The sequence below is a fragment of the Primulina tabacum genome, chromosome 16 (genome assembly GCF_025594145.1).
Source record: "Primulina tabacum isolate GXHZ01 chromosome 16, ASM2559414v2, whole genome shotgun sequence".
Classification (NCBI taxonomy): Eukaryota; Viridiplantae; Streptophyta; class Magnoliopsida; order Lamiales; family Gesneriaceae; genus Primulina; species Primulina tabacum.
In genome coordinates, this window is record NC_134565.1 from 7,934,280 (window position 1) to 7,940,595 (window position 6,316).

Consider the following 6,316-nt stretch of genomic DNA (forward strand, 5'->3'; position numbering starts at 1 on the left):
AGAATTGTAACCTCACAATTTCATACTTGATATTTGCTGATTTTTTTTTTTTTTCCGAGTTGGGACTTGAGCTAAATGATTTTTTCATTCAAATTATCGTATTGTACAACAATCAAAGTACCACATTCGTGCAACCATACAATTTAATTTTATGATTAACGAACTCGAGGAAATAGGTGATGGAAATCAATTCTTGTTTTTTATATAGTTTGGACAATTGTAATATTAAACTCTTTCTATTATTTAAAATTTGTGATTGTATAACTACTCGAATAATACATTTTGGTAATTGTCGCATACAAGACGACAATAATAATTGTTACATCCAACATATATAAAAAAGTGAAATAACTGTAGTTTCGTTGTATGACTACAGTTTACACGATATTAGTAAGATATCTTTCGGTGCGAAATTTATATACAATATAATTACGTCCTCTCACGTTTGACTGAAACTTTACAATAATTAGTGTCAAAAAATAGTTATGTTATCTTTATATTTCAATTTATTATTTCATCCCGTAGGAGCCGTGCCTAATAATAACTGAATTATTACTGTAATATTCCATTCAAGTTTGAAGCACGAGAGCCTCACAAGAGATCCAAAGAAGAAAATAATAGGATTTACCAAGAGCCTCTGATTATCCGAACAGCAGTATTTTAACTTTCAAGAAAAGCTCAATGTAATAGTAACTCTTAATGCTTACACTCTCTAATGAATAGCTGGTCATATCTGTTCCATAACTTGGGAATTGCATAGTAAATCTTATATGATACAATTTTCTTCACACATGTAATTTCTAATTCTAAAATACGCTATACTCACATAAGTGACGCGCATCGAGTTGCGGCTTGAACCAAGTTGCGGTGTATGTGCGCGTCAGTGTGCTTCGAACCCTTAATAACTCTGGTTGAGCATTATGAGTTTATAGCTGATTTCATGGAAGCATCAATATCAGAGTGCGATGAAATTCAAAGAGAACTTTTTACTCCTAAGTTAAACACATGGGCTGAGAAGAAAATTGAAATCAGACCTCGTAAAGTACAAAACAAAAAAAAAAAAAAAAACAAAGTAGGTCATGTCTTGTATGTAAACGATATTCGTCGCATGAAAGTACTGAAAACTGTCTAAAACAAATTTCTGACGGTAACTACATACCAGAATGCTGATATTGTATCATGGACTGGAACATATGGACTGAATACGACAGATTTCAGGTTTCCGTTACAATTTATTGCCAAACCCGAATTCGTTCAAAATGATTATCATCAACAAAATTTTGGATAAAATATAACAAGGGAAGGATTAACCTCAAGACTTTGAGCACGAATCAGTAATATAGATTCAATGATCTTGATTCACAGAATTGTTACGTATATATAATGTTAAGAAATTCGACTTGCCCTCTTGCGTGACTTAGTAAAGGAGAAAACCATTTATCTACGCTCTCTGCCACTCGGTATAAATATTTCTTAAGCTTTAGCTTCAAAGGTCCGATTAAAAGCCTGTATAGCTCTTCTGCGACAGCTGTAGGATACTTTTCTTGAGGAAGGAAAGCACCAGGCACTTCCACAAATTTGCTTACTCCTTTCGCTCCCCTAAGAGCTTCCATTTCGGCTTTTTATATCCTTGGTGCGCGTGATGTGGACATAACTAGCACAGGCAGCTTGCCTTCTAGCCCCAGAAATAGTTCCATGAACTCCTCTCAGGAATTTACTGGATCAAGCAACCCAGTCAAGAAAGCAGCAGGCACATACCGAGCACCTTTCCGTTTCGTTAGCTCATATCTGCTCTCAATAATACTAGTTGTCACATTTCAGGATCTGCATATACATGGGACCTGTACTGAGATTTGATTGCCTTCTCATATACTCACGAGCACATTGTACATCATCCAACCCACAGCAGGACCTTAAGGTCCTTCTAAGAAGCCCGTACCTGAAAATTCACAAGATCGAGGGGAAGACGAGGTTGGTTAAATGCAATAAAAGATGTGGGGAGGCAAGGTTGATTACTACAATCAATACGTCTAGCATCAAATAACAGATAAACACATCTTACAGTTTTTTTTCCAAGAAAACGACTCAAATAAAGATCACATGTAAACTTGAACTCTCAGCGAAAACATTTTGAATATGTTGTCAACCAATGAAAGACTTGATTTTTAACCATAAAGAAAAAGAAGACGAGTGGCATGACCATGCTTTAAAAGTAATCTTATCATAATTTGGATAATCTGCTAAGAATGTTGAGGGTAACGCCTACCTAGTCACCATACTTGAATCTTTACCAAACACAACAGGAAGGGACCAGCCCAGGTGGGAGCAACAGCAGCAATGGCCTTTGGCTTTAACTTTCCATTTCTTGTTGCACACACTGCTAGTCGCAGCATGCCCTCCTCCAAAGACCACATAATCATTAACTGAGGGATACAATAGCATATTAGAAAAGATAAGAATTTAAATAATGTAGTTCAGGAATGTTACCAGACATGACAAGGCATTACTTTTGCATTGTTAACTGTGTAAATAATTACGTATACAATCAATATCGAGGATAACTAAAATCAATAACGAGCAAATGAACATAATGTGCAAATGTTGAACGAACCAAATAAGATCAAAGAGGAATCTGAAGACAATTTAAAGATAGAGAAATTAATTGGATTAGAAGTCCAGTCATATTTCCTAAAGTTTCATTAAAAATGATATTGTCTCGATATTTTGGCATACTTCAAACCAAAATAAAAAGAAAAATCGGTTACGACGTTAGCTGAATAATTAATGCAACGAGCATAGAGAGCAAACTTAATACACAAAAAGAACTAAACAAGCAGCAAAAACCACCACTAACAAAGGCCAAAGGATCTGCAAATGAATAAGCAGAGCACAAGAAGTGCCTGATGGAGCCAAAAATAAGCTTTGATTGCTCCCGACCCCCCAACAACAGTTACAACACCCATCTAGTTCCTAAAGAAAGCTCCTCCTCGGTCAGAAAATTACTGAAAGACAACAAATACATAATGTTTCCATTCTAAAGTCTGTATAAGTTACACATCAGATGGAAGTCTATGTCATGGCAGTGGGCTAACCACGATCACAAAGTGCTAAATAAATGGTCTTTAGTGCGTATAAACAAAGCAATACAAGTTACCAACCTGATCACCTCAATTAATCTGCATACTTTTCCAAAAACAAATAAAATGGAACAAAAACAAGCATGCGATTTTAATGCATGATAAAGAACTGAAAACTAAAGCAGGCACTCAACTTCTTGTGCGCACAAAACCAACAAATGTAACAACAAATCCGCTTCAAGATACAGTTTTTCACACCTGCCACGGAGCTGGCAATGGGGCAATCAGGGGAATTTATAAAATCCACTAGAAATCTCTACATGACGTTGGCTTTGTAGTCGAATTGCCCGGTCTGAGTACCTCAGACCAGGCCAGTCCACAATGGTCGCACTCAAGTCAATTCCACCATTCTTCCTCACAGTTTCTTCGGCAACAACTCTCAATTCCTCAACAGTGCTGACGTCAGAGATCGTGGGCATCATCAGAATGTTAATGCAAGGCCCATTATTTCCCTCCTTCCCGAATTTTTCGAATTGAATATTCACTGAATTGCCCCGATACTTCCACTTCCAGCTGCTGGAGCCACGATTCAAGGGCGCTGCAGGCATGGAGGGGGCATAATTGTTGATCGAAGTTGAGGCTCTGATGGTAAAGCTGACGGTTTTGGAAGCGCAAACGGCTTCAGAAGAAAAGGGCTGGTGGGTTTTGAAGAGACGAGTGGCAAATGATAATGGAACATCAATAACTGCAGATGGCGCCATTAATTGAAGAACGGTGGATCAATTAGAGTTGTGAAATCGAGGGTCTCAATAAAGGATTTTGGGGGCCAATGAGCTGCAGTTCAACTCGAAATGCAGTTGACTAGCGGTCGGTCGGTCGGTCGGTCGGTCGGTCGGATATATTTTCAATTTGATATTTGTAATCCAACTCCAAATCCAATTCAAAAACCATAGAAAAAATTACTGTTCATTTGGAGACCCATAAATTCAATTTTATCGTTATTACACAAAAATACGATTAAATACATATTTCTTATTCACGAAAATTTGACGTTACAATCACTTAATATATAGCGAACATGATACAGAATAAGTGCTAGTGAAGTTCAGGTTTGTCACCCTTCGAAAAAATGTATGGTCATGCTCCTAATTATTCTTCATTACGTGTTATTGGCTGTACATGTTTTGTTCTCCGAAGAGCGCAATAAGTTGTCTCCACGTTCTGCTCTGTGTGTTTTCTTGGGTTATGGTATTGGTCAAAAAGGATATCGTTGTTTTGATCCAATTAGTCAAAAACTGTATGTCTCTAGTCATGTTGTGCTCCTTGAACATGTTCCATTCTTTTCTATACCTGTTAGTTCGCATAATATGACACATGCAAATCTTATACGCTTCATTTGTTGCCTCTGTTCATCGTCTCTATGAGCCTTTATCCTATATAGCGAAGGTGTTGGTAATCCACTTTGGCAGAAGGCTATGGCTGAAGAACTGACTGTTCTTCATCAGACTCATACATGAGATTTGGTTCAGTTGCCACCAGGAAAGCACACCATTGGCTCTCGTTGGGTCTACAAGATCAAAACAAAATCTGATGGATCTATTTAACGATACAAAGCCCGTCTTGTTGCTAAAGGTTACTCTCAGAAGCATCACATGGATTATGAGGAAACATTTGCCCCCGCTGCTAAAATGACGACAGTTCGTACTGTAATTATTGTTGCTTCTGTTCGTCGATGGAAAATCTCTCATATGGATGTCAAGAATGCCTTCTTGAATGGTGATCTTCACGAAGAAGTTGCTCACCAACTTGGTGAAGTTTGTAGACTTCATAAGGCTCTTTATGGTCTGAAACAAGCTCCTCGTGCTTGGTTTGAGAAATTTTCTATTGTGATTACTTCGCTTGGGTTTATTCCTAGTCATCATGATTCCGCATCATTTGTCAAGTGTGCTCGTGCAGGTCATATACTTCGTCTTTATATGTTGATGACATGATAATCACCAATGATGATATTGATGGTATTGAGGCTTTGAATTCTAAGTTAGCTTGCTGTTTTGCTATGAAGGACTTAGGTTTGCTACGTTACTTTCTAGGAATTGAGGTTGCCTATTCTGCAAAAGGTTATCTTTTATCCCAGTCAAAGTACATAGCAGATATGTTTGTGCGTGCACGTCTAACGGAAAATAGGATAGTTGATACTCCTCTTGAGACCAATGCTCGGTACTCTCTGTCGGATGGACCTCTTTCGCCAGATCCTACTTTATACCGTACTATTTTTGGCAGCTTGGTTTATCTCACTGTGAATCATCCAGATATCGCGCATGTTGTTCATGTAGTAAGTCAGTTTGTCACTGCAGCAACTACAGTTCATTGGGCTGCTGTTCTTCGCATTCTCATGTATCCTCAGGGCACTCAGTTTCAGAGTCTTTTGTTTCCTTCTACTTTCTCTGTAAGGTTTAGAAATTCGAACGACGTAACTTGAATGCATGCAATCTAGGGTTTTTCTAAAACATGTGTTTAATTATTTTTAATGCATTAAATGCATGATCATTACATGAATAGGTGTTATTTCATGGTTCGTTAGATTTCATGTTATAGGGCTTTTAACAGTATTTCAAGCTCGACGAGGAACGGAGACCAGGGACAGTTAAGGAAAAATATTTTTATTAAATAATTATTTTTAATTATTTAATATATGGTGTGATTGTGTGAATAAGGGTGATTTTCGAAAATGAGCCTTTGTAAGGTATTTTTAATCATCGATTTTTAATTATTTAATATATGGTGTGATTGTGTGAATAAGGGTGATTTTCGAAAATGAGCCTTTGTAGGGTATTTTTAATCATCGAGTCGTATTTTAAATCGTTATGCAATTTTTAGCAAGTCGGAGGACCTTTTAACGGTTCGGGCAATATTTTCAAAAACGTACCTAAACGAAATATTTTACGAGAGTGTTTTTAAGCTTAATGGAACTATTTTAATACATAATGGGCCTAAAATCCTACTTAATCTCATTTTTTTATTAAGGGCCCATTATACTAATTATATTATATCTAATCTACCTCCCAAAACCCTAAACACACTACCTCATTTTCGGCCGCCCCTCTCCCCACCTCCAGCAGTAGCATTTCGAATTTCAGCAGCTATTCCACTTGGTTTTTCTTAAGGTTTCAAAGGAACTACTCCCCGTCTCTTCGATGCCCGTTCTACGCGATCGTATCAAAGTTTTCGAGCGTAAATAT

General features: G+C 37.3%; 1 pseudogene; it reads right to left on the reverse strand.

The window, feature by feature from the left end:
* Positions 1 to 1,249: 1,249 nt before the first annotated feature.
* LOC142529707 (uncharacterized) lies at positions 1,250 to 4,040 on the reverse strand (annotated as a pseudogene).
* Between the last annotated feature and the right edge of the window lie 2,276 nt (positions 4,041 to 6,316).